Consider the following 16,442-nt stretch of genomic DNA (forward strand, 5'->3'; position numbering starts at 1 on the left):
AGTATCCCAGGGACACAGATTCCATTAGCAATGGCTTAGCCTTGGCTTCTGCTCACACACTGCCTCAGAACCAGTCTTCCAGAAACATTTTCTTAAAGTGCCTGAGACTCTTACATAGTCAAAAATGGTGTGGGATATTTTTAAGGTACAATTTTAGAATATTTAGTTTTTGCATGGTCAATCAAAGCTGATGCTTTCATTTTTTAAAGCTAGGACTTAAGAATCAAACATTATAGAGATATCAGAAGATAATATAGAGCAATACAGAGTAGTCTGAATGCCCACTGCTTCTCTCCATGTGCCTCCAGATAATTCTTCATGTGGAGGTACACATGAAACCCTTATTTGGAATCACATCCATGGCTTGGACTAGAGTGTCAAGTCATCCACAAGCATTGGGTTTTCTGTGGATATGTGCAGTCCATTTTCTTACCAGCTGCCCAAAACATCAGCTTTTGAAGATATATGGGGTGGGCAAGAGTAGGTTTATAGCTGTTCGAATATCTGTAAACCTACTTTTGCCCCTCTCTGTATTATTTGGCACAAGGTTTAATCACGCGGCCTTGGCAAGATAGGCTTTGTTATGATTGCAAGAAAATCTGAAGAGGCAGGATTACCACTTGAAAAAAATCTCTATTTCACTCATATGGGATATAATGATCAACATAATTTGATGAACAAGAATAGATCTTGTTCATTTGTCTCTTGTTCATCAACATAATTTGATGAACAAGAGACAAATGGCAAGGGAGAGGGGGTTAGAGAACAACCAAAGGACTTGTATGCATGCATATTAACATAACCAATGGACACAGACACTGGGGCGATGGGGCTTGCCCAGGGTGGGAATGGCTGGGGGAGGGAGGTGTCAACTGGGGAAAAAGGAGACATGTAAAACTTTAGACAATAATAATAAAAAATAATAGCCCTAGCTGGTTTGGCTCAGTGGATAGAGCGTCAGCCTGTGGACTAAAGGGTCCTGGGTTTGATTCTGGTCAAGGGCACATGCCAGGGATGTGGGGTCGATCCCCAGTAGGGGCCATGCAGGAGGCAGCCAATCAATGATTTTCTCTTATCATTGATGTTTCCATCTCTCTCTTCCTCTCTGAAGTCAATAAAAATGTATTTAAAAATAATAAATAAACAAACAAATAAATAAATGGGTATAGAGTTTCAATTTAAAAAATAATAACAAGAAATATCTACTTTTTAGGTTATATGAAGGTCTGGTTACAAGGTCAGAAATATGAGTAGAAGATGGAAGAAAAGTCATAATACAAGACCAATGTGAAAATGGCACCAAATATTAGAAGTGCCAGAGGAGGCCAAAGTTCTGAATGGACCGATGCTTGGAAAAATGATAGAGAAAGTGAGAGAAGAATGCAAATGAGGTAGACCATTAGCTGGGGAAGGGACCGTGAAGCGACACCAATCTACACATGTCCAGCCTCTTCATTAAAGAAAATTACCTACTGTAGGCAGAGTAAACATGGGTGGGTGGGGAATGAAGTCTGAGAAAGAAGGGAGGTGAAAGAAGCTCGGTTACTTTAAATGAAATTAAGGTCAGTTAAATGCCTTTTTTAATTATGCAGAGTAAAGATGACAATATGCATTTGTAAGAATAGGAAACAATTTGAAAACAAAATAATCATGCCCTTATTTATATGTTTAGCACCCTCTCCCAATAGGACACACCTCCTTTTGGGGAGGAAGCTATTAGACTGATAAGCTGGGGGTGACTGAGGAGGGACATCTAATTATTTGCTTTGATGATTAACAACTTTGGCTGTCAGCAGAGCTGGGAATGTAGTACATACAGAAAAAATAATCAGCAATTATTTTGTAAGCCACTGTTGGCTAAAAATGCATTGGGCTTATCCCATGTTGGGTAATAGATATATCCAACTCCCTATTAATTTGCCCAACTTTCCATTAAGTGTGTGTAGGATAAAAGAGAGGAAGCAAGGAAAGAAGGAAGGAAAAAAATTTCCCCAGGAAACAGCAGTGAAGGTACAAAAACAAATTATATGCCCCCTTTTTCTAGTTTGCTTAAAAACAAAATAATCTTGGGTTAAAAAAAACAAGCCCTCTTAAATCTTTCACTTAGTAAAGCAAAGATCTATTTCCTTCCTCAAGAGGCAGCAGGAGCAGTAATACAAATGATAACCATTAATAATTTGTCATATAAATCCTCACCCTAAGATTGCAATCTCCAGATCTGGATGGAATTCAAGACTGATTTTGCTGAGAGGTGTAACCCTTTGTGGGATGAGGATGGAGGAATGGAGGAATAGAAGCAGAAGAATGCACTGCAGGAGGAAAGATTTTGTTCTTCTGAGAATTCCTAGGTTCAGGAAGACAGTGCAAACAAAAGAGAAGGGAAGGGGAGAACGCACTTGGACTATTTTATTATCTTTAAGGTAGAGAGGACATTTGTTCTGATCTTAAAAGACGGAGCCTGGTATCAGGCCAGGAAACGGGTTTTCATTAACCAGTGTCCTGTGCCTATCAATATTTTCTTCCTAGTTCACAGAGAACTTCAGGAGGGGACCAATAGCATGTGAAACTTTTGTGCCACGCAGCACAACTATGGAGTTTATGCAGTTTTGGACTTTTTTTCATGAGCAGACAGACCAAATATACACCTAGGAAAGTCTAAGTACAGTCTCCCAAACACAGAGAGATGTTTGGATACCAGATGATTCAAAGCTTTTCTCTTCCAAAAGGGAATTTTAATACAAAACCTCCAGTGATCAGCTTCCTCTATTTTCTTATTTGTGTAAGAGATAAAGGAAAGGAGAAGGAATCTGAAATGGTTCTGTAATTGAACTGATCAAATCCCATAGGTCTGTGTCAAGGGGAGCGAGGATGGCTAGAGATTGTACCTTTGGTAAACCAAGAGCTCTGTGATGTCATCGCTTCCTATTGAATCAGTATTTATTGAATGTCTTTCATATGTTTGGCAGTGTGTTAAGAGCTGTGGGTGAAGACATAGCCCATGGCCAGAAGGAGCTTATGGACTAGTGGGGAAGGATTAAAAGGGCCATTTCATCGCGGGGACATGATGGGATCCAGAAAAGGAACATTTAACCTTGCCAAGATCTGGGATGTTTCTCCACAGCCAGTAACATCCAACCTGTGTCCAGAAGGATGAGTAGAGATTAATCAGGTAGAGGGGAGAATGGGATAAATGTTTCAGCTAAGGGAACCACGTGCAAAAGCCAGTAGTGAGAGATCAGGGAAAATTCAATAGTTAAGAATGGATGGAGCGCTGGGTACCCTAGGGGAGTGACGGTTGGAGGTGTGGTTGGTGAAAGCATGCAGTGTGAAATATGAGTCTGAGTCTGAAGGGTCTTCTAGGGTCTTCTAGGTCATGCCAAGGAATTAGGAGTTTATTTTGAGGACAACTAGGAATCATAGAAGAGTATTATGCTAAGAAGTGATCTGATCAGGGCTGAGTTCATGAGAAGACTGGATGACATGGGTAAAGTAGAGTTAGGGGTACCAGTCAAAGGCCAGTGAAGCAATGCAGATGAGAGAGGACCATCGCCTGGACCACAGCTGCAGAAGTGAGTATGGAGGGGGAGGATGAGATCCAGAGGTGTTCAGGACTTGGGGGTTGGTTAGATGTGGAGATGAGGGAAAAGATAGTGGTTTAAGCTGACCAGGGTCATGACACTTTTGAGACCCTCCAGATATCCTGGAGTCCAGCATCCCATCTTCCAGAGGGACTGACCCTGTACGATCCCAGCATACCCAGCGTGAGAAAAAATAATCTACAAGTCTGACAAAAATGTGAGGGCAGCTTTAACTTTCTACAAAGTGTGTGTAAGTATGTGGTCATTCTCTGTAACTTTTAATAGTAGGTTGCAAAGAAATAACTTTAAATTTACTAAAACTTAACCATCGGGGAAAACCCTCCAAATACCTTCAAGTGATTGTTACTGTGGTTGAGCACCAGGTATTAGTTACTACCTAGGATCTGGTTGATTCTCTTGATTATAAAGATTAATATGAGAGGTTCTTATTGACATGAAAACCAAAGCTCAAGATCTGTGTTTTTTTTTTCTTTTTAAAAAATGAGATCATTTATTATTCGTAAGAACCAATTTTATACATTTTATGCATATGGAACAGTTTTCTAATATTTTCCCCCATTTTATTGTGATACTAGAGGCCCGATGCACGAAGATTCGTGCAAAAATAGGCCTTTCTTCCCCTGGCTGCCGGCACTGGCTTCCCTCCAGCACCCAGGACCTGGGCTGCTTCGCTCCAGCTGCTGCCGCCACCAACCGGGACCCTGGCTACTTTGCTCTTGCCACTGCCAGGCATCTGGGACTGGGGCTGCTTCACTCTGGTCGCTACTGCCACCCACCAGGGGCATGCTCCGAGCTCGATAGTTCAGTTGATAGTTCTTTCTGCTCAGTACAGGCCTCTAACAATGGTGAAATAGAAATGCAGTCCGTCTCATGATTGAGCTGGAAGTTCCAAGACAAAGGGGGGAATGAAAGGGCGAGGACTACGCCCTCCATCTTACCCTGTGTCCTCCATTTTGGGGCAGCCATATGCTTGGCAAGGAGCTTCTTCCCGGAAGTCTAAGCCTCTGCTAGCCACACCCAGGAACAAGACACCGACTTGCGCCTGGCCAATCGGCAGGGCCCACAGTCTCCTCTCCTACCCTGACTCCACCCCCCTATAAAACTCCTCTTCACGCCGGGCTAGGTCTCTCTCTGCCACCTGCTGCTGTGTCAGTAAGGAGGGTAGGGGAGCCAGACCTGGGTCTGTAATAATAATAAAGGACTCTCTGCTTTTGCATCAGACTTGGCTGGCTCCCTGTTGGTCTGTTGGGGATCTTGAAATCTGGGCATAACATTTGGGGGCTCGTCCGAGATCGGTGCTGGGAGCATGCTCCCACCCCTGGGGTGTGTCCCCTGGGGCTGGGGGCAGCACGCAGTCCCCTCCCACCCATCTGCGCACACAGCTCCTCCTGAGGGGTCGTGATGTCTGGCTAATTTGCATATTACCTGTATGTGTGTGTGTATGTGTATATATATATATATTTATATGTATTTGGCATAAAGCTCTAGAAGTTGGTGTCCAGCATGATAACTTGACTTACATATATTGTAAAATAAATACTACAATAAGTATAGTTAACATCCATCTCCTCGTACAGTTACAAAACATTTATTTCCTTGTGATGAGAATTTTTAGGATCTCTCTTAGCAATTTTCATATATATCACACAGTGTTTTAACTATATTATCATGTTGTTTATTACATCCCCAGTACTTATTTATCTTGCAGCTGGAAGTTTGTGACTTTACCTTCATCCAACCTCCCTTCCCCCATCCCCCAAGATGTTGATTTTCTTGAAAACAAATCCAAGGAGCTTCTCTCAAGGCTGGTCCATATGAGGTTGAGGTTGGGATTTTTGTGCAGCCTGAAGACTCATGAGCAATGCAGGTCCCATGTCCCAGTGCTGAGTGGTTTCTGTGGCTTTTTAATGGTTGTCATGGATGATCATCAAGTAGTTTATCTTCCTTAGCATATACAATAAAAAGCAAGTTTTCCACGGTTGCCATGCCAACACAAGGCTGGATTCTGGAGGGCCCAGAGCAACAATGTACGATTGAGGAAATGCAGGAAAGCATAAGAAGATAATTATCACTTTAGTCCCACCCCCAGAGATAACCATTGTTAACATTTTGCTCTATATTTTTCTAATAACTTTTTTCTGCATATTTATGATACATCATATACACATACACATATATGTCTATTTCTATCATATCTATTATCTATCTATCTATCTATCTATCTATCTATCTATCTATTTTGTCCCAAAAATGAATACGCACACTTTGAATAATTATAAAGGCAGTGTTTCTTAAAATACTTTTCATTTTCAAAATTGAGCTATCAGCTGTTAAAGTGCATATACATTTTTGGGGGCACCCTACATATATATACACACACTTTTATTTTTACACAAAATCAGGATTAAAACTTACATGCTCTCTTGTTATCTTCCTATAGCTACTATTTTTCACGGTTGCTTTAAAAAGAAGAAAAAGAAAAAAAAGAGCCTGTGAAAATCCTGAAGTTGTATTTAAATACAAAAATCTGTTTTATTCTCATTAAGATTTATTTGCTATTTGATCGCCTATGACAGCCCAGTTACCTCAAGGTGCTTCCATATGATGTAAGTGAAAACATAGTTGAAAGAAGAAAAAGCTCCATAAACACAATGCCAGTGAGCACGTCATGTTCTTGTGTTCTCAGGGGTGAGAATACCTTCTTGCTTTTATAATTAGATGGTATGATTGCATAACTATGAGTGTAGGTCATATGTAGTATTGTGAGAAATATTGGAAAGAATACACTTACAATAGTGATCAAAATTGATTAGAGGCCTGTTCAGGTCAATTCTTTTGAGTCCAATTAGTATTTTTGTGTCATTTATTATGATAGCACACGCATCTTTTCTATATTTGATTGCACTTGGCTAAAGATAAATAAGAAAATGTTCCATGTAATGTCCATTGTTTTCTTCTCTGTGTCAGTGTTTAAAAGAGGAATCACAGCTTTTCACACTCCCCCCACCCCCACCCCCTGGCATTTTCCACTGGACCATTTTCATCCAATCTCTCTCCATCCTTCTTATCTCTGAAGGGTCTGCAAATGAAAGTAAGCACAGCTGATGGAAAAGGACTTGTCTCACTAAATAATGTTTTATTGGAATAATGTTGGACTAAAAGAGAGAGAGAAAAAATCCTATCTTTTATTCCAACCATTGCAGCAGCAATCGGTTGTGCACAGGCTTCCACCAGGTTACGCAGGTACAACCTGAAGCACTTCATTTCTGGCACGCACTGCCCACCTCTACTTCCTGCCCGGTTTGCTCTGGTGTCCTGTGTGGGTTGATGGAGGGCCTTGCTGGGCACTTGTATATGTACAGCCTGGAAATGCAGGGGAGCTAACCTGGTGGGCCTTAGCCAATGGGGATGGAAGCTGATGGGTAAATGTGTCCACCATGTGTAGCTCATGTGGCCAGTTCTCACCTTCATTACATGAGGCTCCCCAGGATATATCTTAGGATGGAGCGCTGGCTGTCTGTTGCATTGTACCTTGAGAACTCATCCCCATCTTGGCTTTCTTCCTCCCCTGTTTCATGTCTCCCTGCACTCAAGACTTTGTTCAGGCTCTGCTTTCAGGGGAACCCGGACTGCAATAGCCGGGACTGGAATTTTGGAGTGGGATCACTGGTCACTGGGTAGAGATAATAGGACCCTATTATTGGTGGTAGGTGGAGTGGTGATACCTGGCCAGCAGCACCTCAGTTACTTTTGTCTGTGGTGGATGGGCATAAGGTACAGGCAGAAGGCAAAGTATTGGGTTGTGTGATAGCTCTGGCCGTAAACAGTATGGGTGCTGTGTAATTTTAAGGATTGAGTTGGATGGTGGTTTTAGACTGCTCTGTAGACTTTGAAAAAAGAAAATGACAGGCCCAGTCCATTTCAACACAAGGAATGTTGTGAAAGCCCCTGTGGTGAGGTTTTGGAGGCTCTCAGCTGCATGTTGTGCTGAAATTCTGCTACTCAAACTCACCCTCCAAGCAGGAAACCCAGATCAGCCAAGATGCCAGCTAAGGGCAAACGAACCTCAATGGGTGATGGAGAGGGATATGAGGAATATCATTATGGACTGGGGGTCAGCTGCAATAGCAGCAACTGATTTTGCAGAAATTATGGGTGGCCACCAGCTTGAAGGGGACTATGATAAGACAAATTTAAAGGAAGTCATAACAAAGGCAAGGAATGGATTGCACCATTCACCTCTCGGGCAACAGCCAAATCCTCTTGCTTATGCCACTTCGGTGGACAAAGGCTTCAATCAGCTTTGCACAGGTGCAGCCTGACAGAGGCGAGCCTGGTGCTGTCGCCCTCTCATTAATCTGAGGTTGGAGTGCCCTGACACCACAGCATGGGCACCAGATCAGTGCGCAGGACATGCAACTCCCAAATATGAGCGAGTTGACATCTGTGGGGCCACCCTTGACTAGTGGGATGAAGATTGACAGATAAATGCTTTCCTCTCTCAGGCAGACACTTTTGAGTTGTAATTTATAAGGCTTCTCAGAAATCCGGTGGGAGTGGGATCTCTTCACCTGTAACAGTGGCAATTTGATAAATCCATCCTTGATCATCTCTTCCCTCCTTCCTCTTCACTCCTTCCTCCTATACTCCTGTTCCCTGAGATCACATTTTCAAACAAACTGTTGCATTTAAGCCTTTGTCTCAGATCCTGTTTTTGGGGGAACCCAGACTAAGGCAGTGAGAGGGAGAGAGAAGACAATTTGGGGGAACAAAGCAAGGGAAGTAACTGATCTGGTATTAAACCGCAGGATCTTAAGGACATCAGAGCCCAATTTAGCACTATGATATCTCTAATAATGAAGATGACACATTTAGGCTGCAGGTTTCCTTGTTGGAAACTCTGGAACCAAAGGATATAGCACTTTTAGAGCTGAAAGCATCCCTGGATCTATTGGCCTCTCTTTTCCTGTCATTGGTGGCTTTATTTGGTGCTTTACACAAAGTAGGTAGCAATTTAAAATGTAGCTTGTGGAGTCAGACTGCCAAGATTCCCAATCCCAGCTTCGCCATCGTTAGCTGTGCTAACTTGACCAAGAAATTCAGTTTCTGCCTCAGCCAGGGTCCTGGCAAGAAAGCGATGGTGCACTCAAAGAATTTAGCTGAAGAGAGTTTGACAAAAGGAATTGTTTTCAGAGGTGTGGGGAGGTTATGGTAAGTAACCAGTGAGGGATAGTGAGGCCCCCAGGCACTGAGAGCAGGGAAAGCCATCATCACCTGAAGGGAAAAGAAGAGAAAACAGAGGTACCTGAATCCCATCCCCTGGTCTCCCATCTCAAGCCGGCCCCTCCCACCTGGCCCAAATCAACTGAAACGCCTGTTGATGCAGTCACAGAGGCCCGTCTCCCAGGGACACAGAGCAGTGCTGAGAGGGAGCAGAAAGATATGGAGAGTCAAACTCAGCATTACCAGCCCAGCTTCTAAAGGACTTAATGTTCTCTCCTGGGCAGAGTGATTCAGGTTGTGAAACGTCATCCTATGCATTTAAAGGGTGCGGGTTCGATTCCCTGTAAAGGCACATATCTGGGTTGTGGGTTTGATCCCTGGTTGGGGCATATGCAGAAGGCAACTGATGGATGTTTCTCACATCGATGTCTGTCTCCCTCCCTGCCTCCTGCCCTCCCTCTCTTTCTCCCTCCCTCCCTTTCTCTAAGTACGTTCTCTGGTGAGGAAAAAAAAAAAGTCTTAATGTTCTCATGTGTAAAATGGGATGTTAACAGTAATGGCACTTCCCTCATGGGGTGGTTGTGCATATTAAATGAAAAGGTGCATGTAAAGCTCAGAGCGCAGTGTACATGCTCCATGTTGTTAGCTATCACTGGCATGTTAAAGGTAATCACTGGGCTGCAGGAGAGGACACTTCTTTTGTGGATTGCAACCCTGATTCCAGGAGGCCCCACCCTCTAGGCCAGCCGTGGGCAAACTACGGCCCGCGGGCCAGATCCAGCCCTTTTGAAATGAATAAAACTAAAAAAAAAAAAAAGACCGTACCCTTTTATGTAATGATGTTTACTTTGAATTTATATTAGTTCACACAAACACTCCATCCATGCTTTTGTTCAGGCCCTCCGGTCCAGTTTAAGAACCCATTGTGGCCCTCGAGTCAAAAACTTTGCCCACCCCTGCTCTAGGCCAAGAAGCTCCTTGTTGCAGAACAACCCAGGCAGGCTTGTGTCTGGTGGCTGGTGAGTAATGCGCTGAGTCAGAGGAGGGGCAGCAGCTCTCCCTCACTCTTTTGAGCCTTGTTGACACTCAATATGTCAAACTACACGAAGGCTTAGGCTGTCTGATGGAGGTGACCGGCTTTATTTATAGACTCAAATTCTCTGAGGTGAGCAATCCCACGGGTAGGGATAGATAATCTCTTTCCTTCTCGGCTGGATAACAAATTGGTGTGTTCGCAGAGAGTCTGAGCCAGGCCAAACTCACAGATCCAGGCAGCTGTGGCTTTGAGCTGCCAGTTTTTCTCACATGCCCTTTGTGTTGATACGGGAACTTCTCCTACCCCCACCTTCCCCAGAACCTGGCCTGGCCAATCATAACACCGTACTCTTGGACCTGAATTAATATAGGGGCCCAGCGATGACAGCTTCCTCTTTAAAGATAGGAGATGTACAAAAGTAATCTCTCAGTCTTTTCCAGTTCTAGAGATTCTGGAAGTTAGAATAAACACCTAAAAAAGAAACTCTTAGCTTAAATACCCCAACGATCAACCATAGGTCTTTTATTTCACTAGAAGCAATGCAAGCATATTAGCTAAGAGGGCAGGTTTTGGTGTCCAAAGGCCTACTGTCCAATCCTGGCTTGTCAGTGTTATTCTCGGCAAGTTTCTTAGTCTAGGCTCCTCTTTCCTCATCTGCAAAGTGGGAATAATTATTGTACTTTTTTCCTCAGAGCTCAGCAATGGGTAGTAGTGTAGGGGTTGGAGTAGATGGAGCATGGAGGGCATGCCGCCCTGGGGAGCGAGTACCTGAGATCATGTAAGGAGTTGCTTAACACAGTCCCTGTACATGGTAAGCTCTTAAAACGTTAGCTAACATTGATCGTCTCTGTATTTAAAGGACCTAAAATACATAGGCATCTATGGGAGTGTGCAAAGCCTTTCCCAGCCCACAAAGTCTATGGGGGTTTACATGGCAAAGGTCACAGAGGTTTCTGCTTCTCATCTTCACCCCCAAAATAGAGTCGAGGCCAGCGTTCAGAGAGTGACTACAGCTTCACTCAGGATGCAGCATGAATCAAGAACTACACTTATCCAGGTCAGAAAGAGTCAGCCAGAGAATGTTTTGCCTGATGAAACGTGTCTCTGATGTAAGACAGAGGAATGAGTGCCTGGGTCCCGGAAGGAAATAGATCAAGGGGAGCTTAGTCCTTCTGGTGCGATGGCTTTGAGAAAGTCATGGAAGCGGGTTTGGCTCTGATGGGCAGAAGTGGGTGAGGTCTGCGTCTGGTCACACACTGGGGAGGCTCTGGTCGTGTTACTCTCACACTGACTGGATGTCTCGTAGCCTCTGGCTTTCACTTGGAAAGGAAAGAAGCTCTGTCGCTGAGCCACGACCCAGGAGAGGCCACCAGCACCGGCTGTAAGGCCTATCCCTCTGCATGCGTGCGATTCGTTTGTCTTCCAAATGAGTGCATCACTCAGTTGAATTATTCTTAATGCATAGCTGCTAAAATTGGAAAAAAGGAAATAGAGAAAGCCATATTCACCCCACCCCCACTGCTATAACCTGAATATTTCATTGTTTCTTGTTCTCTTCTGGTCTTTGTTCATATGACTATGGGGTTTTTATGTAGCAGAAACCATCACAGAAATTCCATTTTGAATTTTTACTTCATTAAGCTTTGGAAACAATACCTGGAGGCTTCTTATTCTCCACATTAAGAATAATGTATAGGCCACTGCTAGACCCCACCGCTATACTCACTCATCTCAATTAGGAGAAACATATACAGGTGGTAGCCACAGTGGTACCAGGACAGGAAGAATGGTGTCCCTTCCCTCCTTCCCTGGGGAGCAGGGCCTGAGCGGCAGGTCATCTCGGTGCAGAGCCCCAGCATTTCAGGAAGCCAAGATGTTGAACAGAACCAGCAGCAGCTGGGGTGAGGGTGGGTATCCACCTATTTCCCATAAATGGGGAGAGAAGGGGCTGGTTTGGGTTAGGGCTCCAAAAATACTTCATGGGGCAAGGACCACACACATGTGGGTGGTACCCAATGCTCTGACTCTTCCAGTACCCAGGGTGTCCTCCAGAAACAAGGGTATCGTTCAAAGAGAGCAGGCAACATCTGCGTCCCACTACAAACCATTCTCTCTCGTCATTCAGCTATCCCCACCTGCCCTTTGCTTCCGTTCATATCCCGCTCCTTGGCTCTCATTGGCTTTTCTGAAGCAGAGGCTCATGGAGCAGTCCTGGCCCAAAACAAGAATGCTGCTTGGTCAGGGAAGCTGGGAAGCTGAGCAGCCCTAGACACAGCTGGTGCCTGGAAGCCCTTTCTGCGCTGTCCGGCTCTGTTTTTGCTGAGTGTAAGCTTTTCGGGAGGCAACACCTAGATCTTTTTAGCCACAGAGAATCATCGGAACGACACTTAGCTGCTGTTGGCTGGAGGGGGGCTCTGGAAGCCGTTTAATCAGGCTCGGCCAGTTCCTACTGCCCTGCTTCCGGCGACTCAGCATTCCCCAAGCACACTCCATCTCCCCAACCGCACGTTAAAAATATCTCCCCAAGAAATAGCAAGTGTCTTTTTTGACCAGGGCTGCTGACATGGTTTTTGATTTGGGAAAGAGGGCGAGGAGCCACGTGGAAGCATCACTCTCTGGGATGTCAGAGGCTCCTTGGAAGAGCCTTAATTAAGGACTCAGGATGATTGACAGGTGGGGGAAGCGCATGAAAGTGCACTTGACATGCAGCAGAAGTCAATGTCTGAGTTGCAAATAAATAAATAAATAAAATAAAAAAATGTGGCAATTGGAGACCTTGAAAATCCTTTGCAAGTAATACTATAATTTTGTTCTTTAGTATACATTTATAAAAAGACTCTGAAATGGCTGCCAAATGAACCCAGCATTGACATGCTTTGACTCTCTTAAGGGAGGTGTAATGTATCGAGGTAGTAAGTTTATTATTTAAGATTTAATGGAATTTATTTTCTGTACTGTGCTGTCTTGCTGAAGTACCATCGTTGACTCTATTGTTTTTGGAGTTAGGAATCTGTGAACAGGGAAATTTGATTTACTGCTGAAGGTAAAAAAGGTTAATGAGAAATTCCCCCCCCCCCCACCCCCCTCCCCCAAAAAAGAGGAAGGGATGGAGAAAAAAATGAACACATGCAACATTCCTCCTGTGCTCTGTATATCCAGCCATTCCATTTGGGAGTAAGAATAAGGTCACGTTCCTTTTCATATTCAAACTACACGACTATGAAACCCGATCTATCAGCACAAGAATAGTTTTCTTCCCAGCCTTACCACTGATGATCTCAGACTAGTTAATCAGGCTCCCTGAGCCTCAGTTACCTCATCCCTAAAAGAGGGGTAATACTAATAGCATCCACTTCTTAAGGTGGTTGTTCTGTGAAAAATACACGTGAACAACTTACAAACTCACTGTAGCATGGGAAGAGATAATAAATGTTATAATTCCTCTCTATCACAATGGGCAGATGCTAGTTACATGTGCTCAGAGGACAGAAAACCAGAAACTCAGCTCAGGTCTTTAAGGAGAGGGGATCTTTTAACTTTTGTTGCTTTTGCTGCCACAAGGTGTCACTGGTGGTCCCAATGGTTAGTGCAGTTCTCCCTGGCTTCAAGGGGAAGAAGGCCGCTCAGAGGTTCTGCAACAACATTCCAAGTGTAGGGAATAGACACATTCAGCTATGGTTGTCCCACGACACTCTAGACCTGGGTTCCAACTGCTACAGGTCTTTCACAGCACCATCCAAAAGAACTTTCTGTGTTAATGGAAGTATTCCATATCTGTGGGGTTCAATATGGCAGCCACTAGCCACATGTTGCTATTGAGCACTGATTACTTTTTTCTTTTCCCCCAAGCTTTATTGAGATATAATTGACATATAACATCGTGTAAGTATAAATTGTACAATGTGATGTTTTGATATGGGTATATATTGCAAATGATTACTTACTACAGTAAGGTTTATTAACATACTAGAGGACCTGTGCATGAAATCTGTGCACTTGTGGGGGGTGTCTCTCAGCCCGGATTGCAAGAGGGCACAGGCCAGGCCGAGGGACCCCACCGGTGCACGATCAGGACCAGGGAGAGATGTGGGAGGTTGGCCAGCCACAGAGGGACTGTGGGAGGGCTCCAGGGCATGTCTGGCCTGTCTCACTCAGTCACTATTGGCTGGACCCCAGCAATAAGCTAACCTTTCAGTTGGAGTGTCTGCTCCCTGGTGGTCAGTGCATGTCATAGTGAGCGGTTGAGTGGTCTTAGCATATCTTTAGCATATTACACTTTGATTGGTTGAATGGACTACCGGACACTTAGCATAGTAGGCTTTTATTATATAGGATCCATCATCTCACATCACTCCAGTTTTGTCATTTTGATGATATCACTCCTGTAATTACTTCCTACTGAGAACTTGAAATTTGGCTATGGAACCAAGAGCAACATTTTATTTCATTGTAACTAATTTAAATGGTCACAAGTGGACAGTGGCTACCATCTTGGACAGTGAAGCTTCCTCATCCTAAAAGACACGTACATATTCACATACACATCTAGCCATCTGGCTGAGGCATATGCCCATAAAGTTAGTGGAAATAACAGAGGGTTTTCAAATTCAATCACATGCTATTCTTGAAATTAACTCTCTATCAATTTCAAGGAATCAGCTCAAGTTCTTTGTGCTCCTCCTGGCTGGGGCTAGAGTTTAGGCTTCATAATACCTGACAGAGGAACAAGGAGGATGAAATAGTCTAGCAGCCCTGAGGTACTGCAAGCCCAGCCTGCCTCAGTAGGATACCACTGGAACATTTGTCACTCAACCTCTCCAAGTCACCCTGTCCAGGAACAAGACAGGAAGCCGCTCTTGTTTTCTGCTTCAGGATGCTTGGTAGTTGAATTCTAAAGTACTATGGTCTCATGGTCCTTAAGAGACAATAAGTTATATAAAACCATTTCAAGTGGGTAAATTTTCCAAAGTCTTGGCTGTTCAGTCTTGGCGATAGTCACAATACTACACTATGATCCCATTAAACCTCTTGACACCACTATGAGGTAAATATGTTTCTTAACCTGGACTCTTGTGAAAGCAGAATCAGATACAAAGGCCTATGTGCAGGTAGTTTATTTGGTAATGGAATTGGAGTAAGCAGGTGTAAGGAGCAGAGGGAGTGAAGAAGGAAAGAAAAAAAGCCGTAGTGTGTTGATAAATGTTTATTAACCAGGTCTCTGAAAAAACCCCAGGAACACCAATTTGTGATTTTTCAGGGCCAAGTTCAATCCGAAATCACTGAATGTGGAGTTAGGAAGAGATGAACACAATGAGCTCTCATGAGTCAGTATGAGGGAAAGCCAGTACAAAGATGTGTTCACGAATTGACCGTTACTATTGGTGACTGCTGCTCAATCCCAAAGACACTTCTGAGGAATGCTGGAAAAGTTCATCTCAGAATTGGCTTCTTAGGACAAAAGGAGGAAGCGTTTATCTATCTGCTTCCCTCCCATAAGGGTCAAGGATAGCCACATGGGCCTTAACTTCCTTGCACTTCTGGGGTACACTTGTATGAACATGGAGTAGATTTCTCTGCAGGTTCCAGGAGCTTCAAAGAAATCCTGGATCAGGAAATGAGATAAAAGAGTTTTGTGGCCCAAACCAAGGCATTACTGGGTTGTTCCTGCATGGAGTTTCTTGGATTCTATGTGGGATCAGTCACTGTGACAGCAGCAGGAGTGAAAATTGGGGCTGAGAGAAAATAAAGTCTTCAAAACAACCTATCTCTTGGATTACTCATATTGGCTTATCTTCTCCCCCATTAAACTCCCTCTATTAGGGAGCACCCTTCAAAGTGCCAGCCATTGACAAAATCTGCAAAGAATTCAAGGGGTTAGTAGAACAAGCTATGGTCTCTGCCGCTGCATTGTTTCAGAGGTCATATTTGAAACCTACAACTTCCCTCTGCTATCTCCCATTCTACATTGCCCCCACTCAGCTAGCCTTCAGCTGGTGTAGGTTGCTTACCAGGTGGGATAATTAAGACAGATGTCCATTCCTGGGGAATTGAGTTCTCATCGTACTTACCCTTGTCCAGCTATGGTTATTGCAGCAGCCCATTCACAGTATCACAGTTAATAAAAGCAACAAGAGATGCACGGTGAATCGTGGGTTTCAGACATACTGCTCCATATTCCCATTGTATAGTAGTAACTCTTGCTCTTTATGGTATTCAAGGTTAGTTATCTCCCCAGTCCAGTATCCCATTTCTTTGCCTGCTGTCTACAAGGAGGAGGAGCATACGATGACCAGGAGGTAGCCTCCACTCACACTCTATGGAACCTTTACCATGGCCCTGACTTCCATCCCAGGGGATCAGGATGTACATTTGTGAAAAGCCTAGGTTTACAGGAAACATAGAGAACAGAAGTGGTCCTGTGCAAACAAGTGGCTGGCAGGTCTCCTAAACGGATGGTGCTCCCCAGAGGGCTCTGTGTCAGGCTTTTTTCTTAGCAGGTTGACTTTCAATAGTGAAGTAGAACAACCTTGATGAGGAAAACCATCTTGTTGGGCCCACACAGAACTCTATCCCTGTCAGCATGA

This window comes from Myotis yumanensis, unplaced genomic scaffold, assembly GCF_028538775.1.
Source record: "Myotis yumanensis isolate MYYU_CA2020_CCGP unplaced genomic scaffold, mMyoYum1.0.hap1 SCAF_1, whole genome shotgun sequence".
Classification (NCBI taxonomy): Eukaryota; Metazoa; Chordata; class Mammalia; order Chiroptera; family Vespertilionidae; genus Myotis; species Myotis yumanensis.